Genomic DNA, 11,088 nt, shown 5'->3' on the forward strand with positions numbered 1-11,088 from the left:
GCCGGCATGCATCCAGATAGAACATTTCTTTAGAGGTTTAGATCATCCTACTAAGATGATGCTAAACAATGCTGCCAACGGAGCCTTTACAAAGAAGACATTCAACGAGATAGTTGACTAACTAAATGACTTAGCTTCACACAACGAACTATGGTGTTCGCAAAGATCTAGGGCAGCACCAAAGAAGCAAGATCCAGCTGGAGTTTTGGCTCTGGACATTGCGACCTCGATGGAAAAAGAGATGGTTACAATGAACCAGAGGCTAAAAGAGATGGCATTGGGAATAAAAAATCCATTAGCCACGCCGATACAACCTGTGCAGTCGGATTATTGCACTCCTGCCCCTGTTTGCCAAGTCAACGATCTCATTTGTTCATTTTGCAGTGAAAACCATATTTATGATAATTGTCCACATAACCCTGCTTCCGTTTTTTATGTAGGACATGGGAACAATAGGAACTTTAACCCATATTCGAACACCTACAACCCAGGTTGGAGGCACCACCCTAATTTCTCATGGGGAGGTCAAGGAGGTTCGAGCGGTTTTAATCAAGGGTAGAGCCAGCAGAACAAGCAGCCCTATGTTCCACCTACACAGCAATACATCCCACCACCGCAACAGCAGTACAATCAGAGAACACAGACTCCACCAGTTTAAAATAACAACTCAAATCTTGAGAATATGATGAAGGAGTACATGGCCCGAACCGACGCAGTGATACAATCCCAAGCGGCATCAATGAGGAATTTCGAGACCCAATTGGGACAGCTCGCCAATGAATTGAAGAATAGACCACAAGGTTCTTTTCCAGGCCATACTGAATTACCAAAACGAGAAGGGAAAGAACAGTGCAAAGCTGTCACCCTCAGGAGTGGACTGGCATATGATGGACCAACAATGCCAACAACAGATGTACAGATTCCGTCCACTGAACCAATTGTAAAGATACCAGAAAATCCAACAACACCAGAAAAAGAAAATATTAGAAAAGGTAATGAGGACACCCCGAGTGTTCCTCCACAGGTACAACCTTCTTTTACCCCTACTCCCCCGTTTCCACAAAGATTAGTTAAGAAAAATAATGATTCCCAGTTTAGAAAATTTTTAGATATTTTAAAACAACTGCATATAAATATACCATTAGTAGATGCTCTAGAACAGATGCCAAATTATGCAAAGTTTTGAAAGATATAGTTTCTAGGAAGAAAAAAATAGGAGAGCATGAACTGGTAGCCATGACAAAATGTAGTAGTGAAGCTGTAGGCAGCCCGCTACCCATGAAATGTAATGATCCTGGCAGTTTTACCATTACATGTTCCATAGGAGGAAAAAACTTAGGTAGGGCATTATGTGATCTAGGCGCTAGCATTAATCTTATGCCATTATCAGTTTTCAAATCTTTAGGCATAGGAGAAGCTAGACCTACTACGGTTACCCTCCAACTAGCAGATAGATCTATCATAAGACCTGAGGGAAAGATAGAAGATGTTTTAGTCCAGGTGGACAAATTCATTTTCCCTGCGGACTTTATCATTCTAGATTGCGAGGCAGACTTAGACGTTCCCATTATTTTGGGAAGACCATTTCTAGCCACTGGGGATACAGTTTTTAATGTGAGGAAGGGAGAAATTACAATGAGGGTAAATAATGAAGAAGTTAAATTTAACGTTCTAGACGCCATGAAATTACCAGGAGACTTTGAAGAGTGCTCTGCTATAAATAGCTTGAATCCTATTATGTTTGATGAGTTTTATGACTTATTAGTTACAGAGATTGAAGAAGAGCTTGATAAGATAGCAGAAGGACCAGAAGATGTGGCTAATCCTATTGAAAAAATACAAAAAGAAGAATGCAAGTCGTTACTTCCGTCCATAGTGGAACCACCCACGTTGGAGCAGAAGCCATTGCCGTCGCATTTGAAATATGCGTATCTAGGGGATAACGACACTTTACCAGTTATTATAGCTTCCAATTTATCACCTACTAATGAATATTCTTTATTGCAGATTTTGGAGAAGCACAAAAAGGCCATTGGATGGACGATAGCAGATATCCGAGGGATAAGCCCGGCCTTTTGCATGCACAAAATTCTATTGGAAGAAGATGCTAAGAACTCTATTGAGAGTCAAAGGCGGTTGAACCCGAAGATGAAAGAGGTTGTAAGGAAAGAAATTCTTAAATGGCTTGACGCCGGTGTTATATACCCAATATCCGACAGCAGCTGGGTAAGCCCAGTACAGTGTGTACCAAAGAAAGGGGGTATAACCGTGGTGGCCAACGAGGAGAATGAGCTCATCTCAACCCGAACTGTGAGCGGGTGGAGAGTTTGCATTGATTATCGCAAACTCAACAAGGTAACAAAGAAAGACCATTTTCCTCTCCCGTTTATTGACCAGATGCTCGACCGTCTGGCAGGTAAGGATTTCTATTGTTTTTTAGATGGATATTCGGGTTATAATCAAATTACTATTGCTCCAGAAGACCAAAAGAAGACAACATTTACGTGTCCGTATGGTACGTTCGCTTTTAGGCGAATGCCCTTTGGACTATGCAATGCACCCGCGACTTTTCAGAGGTGTATGATGGCCATCTTCTCTGACATGGTAGAAAATATTCTAGAAGTTTTTATGGATGACTTTTCTGTTTTTGGAAATTCTTTCGACGCTTGTTTAGTTAATTTGGAGAGAGTATTGGAGAGATGTGAACAAACAAACCTAGTCCTAAATTGGGAGAAGTGTCATTTCATGGTACAAGAGGGTATTGTTTTGGGTCACAAAATTTCCAAGCAAGGAATCGAGGTAGACCACGCTAAGATAGACATCATTTCAAAGCTACCTCCTCCTACAAATGTCAAAGGGATTAGAAGTTTTTTAGGGCATGGGGGATTTTACCGCCGCTTTATAAAAGACTTTGCTAAAATTTCTAAACCCTTGTGTCAATTGTTAGAACATGATAGACCATTTGTTTTTTATAATGACTGTTTAAAATCATTTGAAATGTTGAAAGTTGCTCTAAGTTCAGCTCCTATAATTATCGAACCTAATTGGGATTTACCTTTTGAGCTCATGTGTGATGCCAGTGATTATGCAATAGGAGCTATGTTAGGACAACATAAAAACAAGATCTTGCATCCTGTGTATTATGCCAGTAAGACTCTGACCGGTGCACAACTCAATTACACTACTACTGAAAAGGAACTGTTAGCAGTTGTGTTCGCCTTTGATAAGTTTAGGTCTTACTTGATAGGCACAAAAGTCATTGTTTTTACTGACCATTCTGCTTTAAAATATTTATTTGCTAAAAAAGATGCTAAAACACGTTTGATACGGTGGATTTTGTTACTTCAAGAGTTTGATATTGAAGTTAGGGACAGGAAGGGTACTGAAAACCAAGTTGCTGATCACCTGTCTAGATTGGAATCCCCGGTCTGTGATGATGGAACTGTTATACGTGAACAGTTTATTGACGAGCAACTCTTGCGAGTTGATTCAGTTCCGTGGTATGCCGATATAGCAAATTATTTGCTAAGTCGAATAGTTCCTTATGAGTTCAACAAGCAACAGGTAAAGAAATTTCTAAATGAAGTTCGATGTTATCGTTGGGATGAGCCTTTTTTATAAGCTAGGACCTGACAATATCTTACGCAGGTGTGTCGCAGAAGAAGAGCACGAGGCGATATTAGACGCTTGTCATATGTCTCCATATGGAGGACATTTTGCAGGACACAAAACCGCAGCCAAAGTTTTGCAAAGTGGGTTCTTTTGGCCCACTCTGTTCAAAGATGCACATAAGTTTGCCCAGGTTTGTGACAAATGTCAACGGACAGGTAATATATCTAAACGCCACGAAATGCCTCAAACCCCGATCCTGGAGATTGAAATATTTGATGTGTGGGGTATAGATTTTATGGGTCCATTTCCATCTTCTAATGGTAAGCTTTATATATTGTTAGCAGTAGATTATGTTTCGAAATGGATAGAAGCCATTGCAACTGCTACCAATGATTCCAAAGTTGTCATTCGTTTTCTGCAAAAGCACATTTTTACGCGTTATGGAACCTCGCGTTGTCTGATAAGCGATGGGGGGGCTCATTTTGTGAATACGTCTATGCAAAAGTTGCTGACTAAATACAATGTGCGTCATAGGGTTGCAACAGCATATCATCCTCAGTCGAATGGGTTAGCCGAAATATCTAATAGGGAGATAAAAAACATTTTAGAAAAAACTGTAAATCTTAACCGTAGGGATTGGTCTTTTAAGCTTGATGATTCACTTTGGGCATATAGGACAGCATTTAAGACTCCCCTCGGCATGTCCCCCTATAGGCTAGTTTTTGGAAAAGCATGTCATTTGCCTCTTGAGCTAGAATATAAAGCATTTTGGGCTACTAAGAAATTAAATTTTGATTTGTTGGCTGCAGGTGAAGCGAGGAAGTTACAATTGTTGGAATTAGAAGAACACAGGCACTTTTTTTATGAGAATGCTAAGTTGTTTAAGGAAAAAACTAAACAGTGGCATGATAGGCGTCTTCGGCCGAACAATCTTCAAGAAGGTGATCTGGTTCTGTTATTCAACTAGGTTGAAACTTTTCCCTGGAAAACTTAAGTCTAGATGGTCTGGTCTCTTTCAAATTTTTAAAGTCTACCCATATGGGGCAGTGGATCTAGTTGACTCTAAGGGAAATGTTTTTAAAGTAAATGGGCAGAGACTTAAGCCGTATTTTGGAGAACCAGTGGATAGAGGAAAAACCTCTATTCAACTTTCAGGTCAATAAATTTTTGCGAAAAATGTTTTTTCCTTCTTATCCGTTTTTGAAAGAACAAAAGTAAAGGAAGGAAGTCTTTGTATCTTGTATTTTCTCTTTGTTTCATTATAAAGTTTTTCTTATTAAGAGAATGTTTTTGAAAACGTTGAAAAAAAAAAGAAACAAAAAATAAAGAAAAAAAAACGTTGAAAAAAAAAAAAAAAGAATTACGCAGGCGCCTGGCGCCTGCCCTTTGCGAAAATAAATCACGCAGGCGCCTGGCGCCTGCCCTGTTTTTCCAGCAATTCGAAAATATTTTCCTTCACGGTTTGGGTTTTTAATTTTCGATAATATGGGCTTTATCTTGGGTCAAACATTAATCTTCTATGATTTAGCTTTAAAAACTTCTCTTCAAATTTTGTTTCCCTAATCCTATTTTGTATTCAAATTTATTTTTTTCCTTTTAGGTTTAGGAAACCTAGTTGAACTTAAATCTCAATCCCTTTCCATTTAGGATTTAGTTTGGGGAAAGCTTTAAATAGACTCATTGCCTAAGCTTTACAACTCCACCAAAACCCACACAACTCTCTTCTTCCCCTTGTTTTTTCGGCAAAACCCACTCCCTTCATCACCCTTGTTTTCGATTTTCAGCCATCACCAAAAAGAAGAAGAAATTTCCAGCATTTGCTTACACCTATGGCTTCTTCTTCTCAACATACTTCACTTCCTACCTCTTCTACTCAAGCTCCAAATGCCACAAGCATTCCTTTTCCACCATTGGAGAACTTCCAACACCACATAGGTTCAGATTCTAGGCTAGCTGCTGTTAGGGGAGGAAACCCGCTTCAAACTTTGAATGTCCTCCATCCCAAGCTCCTACACAACGTCCTATAATGAGCCCACATGGTTATGTTAATTTTCAGCAACTACCCACCCTTAATATACCTCAAAACAGTGAGTTTAGGGCTGAAAATCCTCAACAACTTCCTCCAATGATCAATCCGGGTATGTACCAACCGTTTATGTTTAACCCGGTTCCTTCCTATCATTTTCCCTTGTCCCAAATGCAAATTCCAGCTAGTGTTCATCCTTATGGAATGCCAAACCCATCTACTCTATTTCCTAGCCTTCCACCTTATTATGGAATGGGTCATTGGGTACCTCCACCTAATTATGGTATGATTTCACCTAGAGTTTCCCCACCACCTCAACATCCATTCCTAGAAAGAGGACCTCAAGCACCCCAATTGAACCCTAACATATCGAGTACCTTCAACATGGGACAACTAAAACCCTTAGAGCCTCGTAGGATGCCAACCCCAACCAATATGCCAATGGATGCAGGAGATGAGCATGGAGGAGAGCAAGAGAAGAGCCATAGCTATAGGCTAGAGCCCGGGGTTTCGATAGGGCAAAAGAGGAAGGGCAAGGAGGTGATGATAGACCCAGAAATTGAGGAAGATGGGAGTAGTAGGCGTCTGACGCCTAAGGATTCATCTATGGAGAACAGGGACGAGGAGCAGTTTTATTCATCTCCATTGATTATTACACCGGAAGATGGTAATGATGATTTTCTACTGGTTTCTCGAGGACATTGTTCAAATATGCCAGAAACAGAGGATACCGAGAACGAAGTGGTGAGAACAGATACTCAGGAACCTTCCCCATTGGATACACCTACAGAAGGAGCGTTTTGTAGTCACCAAGAGTTGCCTACTGGGGCAACTGGATCTACTCCGTTGGCAACGGATGAGTATGTCACACCGATGGCCACTCTACCAGGGGTAAGGGATGCTCACACTATTCCTTCTAATACAGTTAACCTGCTTGGGTGTGATACAGGTAGATCCAAGGTTGGGCAGAATAGTACTCAAGAACCTACCAGCGAAGAAGATCTTGAGGACACGCAGACGATAAGGGAAATGTTCCAATACAAGAGGCGGGAGAGAAAGAGTTCAAAACGTCGTGCAGTTCAGGCTAAGAAGCCAACAGTACCCGTGAATGAACCTAAAACGAGAGCTCCGAAAGCTAAAGCAGCTGAAGCTAAGAAGAAGGTAGTGGCACCTGGGCCAGTTGATACAATTGAACTAGACTTGTCTGAGGGAGAGGAGGTCGAGACGAAATGGAACGCGGCAAATTTAGCCACTCGAACTTCATTAATGAAATCCCGTAAGATTATGACAGAATTGGGATTCGATCTCACTCTAGGAGATGTGCCTGATGATTGGAGGGAGACTACTAGAGACAAAGAGTGGAGACCACTCATTCAGCCCATACAATGTGAGGCTTTGGAGTTAGTTAGAGAGTTTTATGCTGCTGTCCATCCTCAGTCACATATAGCCATAGTGCGCAGGAAGGAAGTACGGTTTGATGCCACTCAGATCAACTACACCTTCAACATTGAGAATATCAGAGATGCTGTGGGCAATAAGATGTTAGTGACTCCGATTCTAGCACAGCTTGATGAGGCTCTAGCATGTGTTGGGAAGCCCTCGGCTACTTGGGATTTGACTACTCATGGCAAGGTACGACTAAAACCCGAGGATGTTTCCCTAGCTGCTGCAGGATGGTTATACATAGTCAAAAACAGAATTCTGCCAACGGAGCATGATGAGCATGTCACTCAGGATAGGGCACTGCTGGTTTATGCCATGCTAAAGGGCATACATGTGAATTATGGAGAATTGATCAATACTAGTATCCATGAGTGTGCCCACCGAACACGTGGTAAGCTTTATCACCCACGTTTGGTCACTTCTTTATGCTTGCGACAAGGTGTACAGCTCCCTGAGGATCAAATTAAGAGAGATGCCCCAATTGTGGAAGAGAAGAATATTCGGCGTATTATCGCCCATGCGTTACAAAGAAGGGAAGGTACTGGGATGTCTCCTACATCAGAGATCCGTCGTCTTCGAGAGGAGAACCAACAGCTGCGAGATCAGGTTCGAGAAGTCGTGCAACATATCTACAACTTAAGGGCTTCATTGGATTTTGCGATTTTACCTTCATGGCCTCCAGCGCTAGCTGCTATCCTTGGTCATCCATCTCCCAGTACTGACACTGATCCTAGTCCACAACCTCCGACTTCATGAAGGGGAGGTTCCTTCTTTGCTATTTTTTGTGTTTTATTCTTTTGGTTAATGACGTAGTTTGCATATTCTAGCATTACTACGCATGTTTTTGTATTGATTATGTTTCGAGCTCAGTTGAAGCATGAATAAATTAGTATCGTTTATCTTCTGATCACTTAAAGTATGCCTTCACTTAACCTTAGTTTAGCTTTTCACATGCCTATTTTGAAGCATCTGTCCTGTGCATGTGATTTCATGTCGATGATGATTATAAGAGATTGTTGAGTTTTCGGTTCTATGCCTGACTAAGCTTTGAGCTATTTCCTTTGTTTATGTGATAAACTCATTTTCTTTTATGTCTTTTTGATCTTTACAGACTTTAAGCTTTTTCTTTGCCCCTATATAGGAAGTCCTTGTCCTTTTTACTGTTAAGCCTTTTTCATCCGATGCAAAAGTTTTTTCCCAGTGAGGACACTGTCTCTCTTAAGTTTGGGGGGGACAGTCGTTGTGTCAGTCGTTGTTTCAGAAAGATAAGGTGTTATTTATATTTAAAAAATCATGCTATTTTCTTTTGAAAAAGAGTCAGTTGGAAAGAAAGAAAATGTTGAAAAAGCACTTAGCTAAAAAAATAAAAACGAAAGAAAGAAAGAAAAAAAAAAGTTGCAAAAGAGTAAAAAGAGTCTTGTTGAGAGAAAATAAGAGTGGGGAAAAGACTTGGGTTAGAAAGAAAAGAGTGGTAAAAACAATGAGAGTTAAAGAAAATGTATTTATGATTCTCGAGTCCTACTGTAGACACCCATTTAGTTTTAGGTTGGGTGTTGACTTTGAAAATAGCAGTAAAGATGGTGATAAGTGACTTCGTGTTTCTCATTGTCGTCGTTTTATGACCTAGCTGTTAGTTCAGAGTCTTTCTACGAGTAGCTGTGGTTGAAACCGATGTTAGTGTGTGGAAACCTCAGGGCTAGTAGCCGGTCTTTCAGATGTAAAAGTCTTAGTGTAAGGAGGGAGTGTGCAGATTCCTTAGGGGTATTTGAAAACGTTTTCTGTTTTTGAAAGAGAAAAAAGATTTTGAAAGAAAAAGTTTTTATCATTTAAAACTTGGTTTATAGTGACTAAGTTTACAAAGGCAATAGAATGGTAGGCTTTGACATCTTTTCCCTGAGACAATTTATGATTGAACATCTCGGTTGCTTTTGCTTTCCCTTGTCCATGTGTTAGAAAGCTGAGTAAAGTTGCTAAGTTTTGCTTGAGGACAAGCAAAAAGTTAAGTTTGGGGGTGTGATTACGCTTGTTTACATGCGTAAAAAGAAGGTTTTAGATGCTGTTTCTACTATGTTTCAGCTTTGTTTCGGATTTTTCTCGGTCGTTTGAGTTCCAATTCATGCAAAATTCAAATATTATGGTTTGTCGTTGGCTTATATTGTATTTATGACATTTTAGGACCATTTGGGAGTGCAAATTAATCAAAAGAAGCAAAAAGACGGAAAAACCTACATGGGAGGCGCCAGGCGCCTGGGAAGCCTGCAGAAAAACTGGTTTTCTTCCAACTTTGCCCTTAATGAAACGCGTCTTCCAATGCGTTTTGGTGGTTCCAACCGATGCATACGTGTAGAAGAAGTGTTCCACTATCAGTTTGAGCATGATTTGGTCAGTCAAAAGAGTTGGAAATGGGTGATTCACCATCGTTTTAGGACCTACCTAACCAATTATGCACAGCTATAAATTCCAGCAACTTCTCCACCAAAATCATCAAGCCTTGCTTCCTTCTCTTGATCATTTTTAGTGTCTCTTTATTGCTTTCTAAGTACTTTTGAGTTGCTTTCATTAGTTGCTTTTGGTTTTTAAATCCCGAGCACTTTACATTCCTTTATTGAGCTTTGTTTTGTTTCCATTTGTACTTAGTCATTTTCTACTTATTCAAATATATAAAAATCCAGCACTTTGCTTATCTTCCCTTTGCCTTTACTTTATTTTTAGTTAAGAGAGTTGTGTTTTTGGAGGAAAGAGCACGTGACACTCCCCCTTGCTTGAAAGAGCAGGGCGAAGCTCTCAATCCCGATAAAAACTCTCCGTTAGTTAACTTTTGTTTTTCACACATGCATTCCACATTCAACCATTTTACTTGCTGTATTTTCTTCAATATGTCTTTCTAAATTCCCGTCTCTAGCCCGGTTATGGATAGTTAGCCTTTTATGTCTAAAAAGGGTTGCTAAGAAGTAGTGTTTTTGCTTTCCATTCATTGCTCAACATGTTTTCCCAAAAAGTTAGGATTTAGAGAAGGCCACTGTAAGTCTTAACAAGTCAATACTGAAAAGGTTGCTTATTTGCATTGTTGAGTGGTTAAACCGAGGAGATGAGCGCCTTAGACATAAGGGTTCCACTTAAGTAGCCTAGACATAGGACCTTAACCCGAGGTTGCGACTATTTCCATCATAAAACTAAGATATCTCTCATAATAGACATATTAGGGAATGTCTTAGGACTTTGAACTTGCTTAGACATAAGTCAAGTGAGAAGCGTAGTCGTTGGTTTCTAAAGTAAAATGCATATTATCCTTAGCATGTCCTTGATTCTTTGTTGGCTAACTTGAAGTAATTCGGGCTAGGTTTTATCATTATAAGTCCAAATCCCAAATCCAAAACCATTATTTGTGACCACTTCCCATTTTACAAGAATCACTCATTTCAACATTCACTATTCTTTAAAACTTTAGAGTTTGGAAATTATTTAGAAGTCCTTGAGGATCGATACTTGGATACTCCATCCATTTTATATTACTCTGACAGGTGTGCGCTTGCATCTATATAATTGTTATCACGCTTAGTGCGTGCGTTCAGCATAAACGCCCAGTCAGTCATAGTCCTTTACCAGTTCTAACCATCTCCTCTGCCTTAGGTTAAGTTCTTTCTGAGTGAAGAAATATTTCAAACTTTGGTGGTCAGTGAAGATTTGGATCCTTTCTCCATATCTTCAAGGCAAACACCACCATAGCAAGCTCCAAATCATGGGTGGGGTAGTTAAGCTCGTGTACCTTTAACTGCCGCGAGGCATAGGCAATGACTTTCCCATGCTACATCAGAACGCAACCCAAACCTCTCCGTGAAGCATCACTATACACCACTAAACCTCCCGTCCCATCAGTTACCGTTAGCACCGGGGCCGTGACCAATCGCTCCTTTAGTTCTTGGAAACTTTTCTCGCATCCGTCGCTCCAAGCGAAGGTGGCATTCTTACAGGTCAACTGAGTCAAAGGCGCCGCCAATCGGGAAAAA

Source organism: Momordica charantia, assembly GCF_013281855.1.
Source record: "Momordica charantia cultivar OHB3-1 chromosome 8 unlocalized genomic scaffold, Mcharantia_2.0 BLBB01000008.1, whole genome shotgun sequence".
Lineage (NCBI taxonomy): Eukaryota > Viridiplantae > Streptophyta > Magnoliopsida > Cucurbitales > Cucurbitaceae > Momordica > Momordica charantia.